The sequence below is a fragment of the Penaeus monodon genome, chromosome 15, assembly GCF_015228065.2.
Source record: "Penaeus monodon isolate SGIC_2016 chromosome 15, NSTDA_Pmon_1, whole genome shotgun sequence".
Classification (NCBI taxonomy): Eukaryota; Metazoa; Arthropoda; class Malacostraca; order Decapoda; family Penaeidae; genus Penaeus; species Penaeus monodon.
The window spans coordinates 28,669,194-28,669,754 of NC_051400.1; positions in this window are offsets into that span (position 1 = coordinate 28,669,194).

Consider the following 561-nt stretch of genomic DNA (forward strand, 5'->3'; position numbering starts at 1 on the left):
TACTTTTTTAATCTATTGTTTTTTTCAGTGACGTTGCGAATGAGATCAGACTTGCCAACTGAATCTTTAATATCGAACAGTTCACCAATGTCTTATGTACAGAGGTTACCACATAATCCCCAACCAAATCTTTAACGCGACATTCAAATAATACTAAATATTTGATATCGAACAGTGCACCATTGTGTACAGAGGTTAGCACATATCCCCCAACTAAATTTTTAATATCGAATATTGGACTAATGTTATGTAATGTATAGCGTCGAATAGTTCACCAATGTTCTTTACTAAATATTTAAGATCGAACAGTGCACCAGTGTCTCGTGTAGAGAGGTTAGCATGGATTTGCTAACTAAATCTAAATGTTGAACAATTCGCCTATGCCTTATGTAGAGTAAGCCAAAGGCAGAACACGCATGTAAACAATACAGTCACGTGCGGCGCTACCGTGACGTGCGTATTGGAATCTCTTGCTACTCTCTCGCCCCTTTCCTCTTAAAATCCGTGGTTTCTCATCTGCATTTTCATCGCCATTGATACTTTAGTTATTGGGGTTCATTG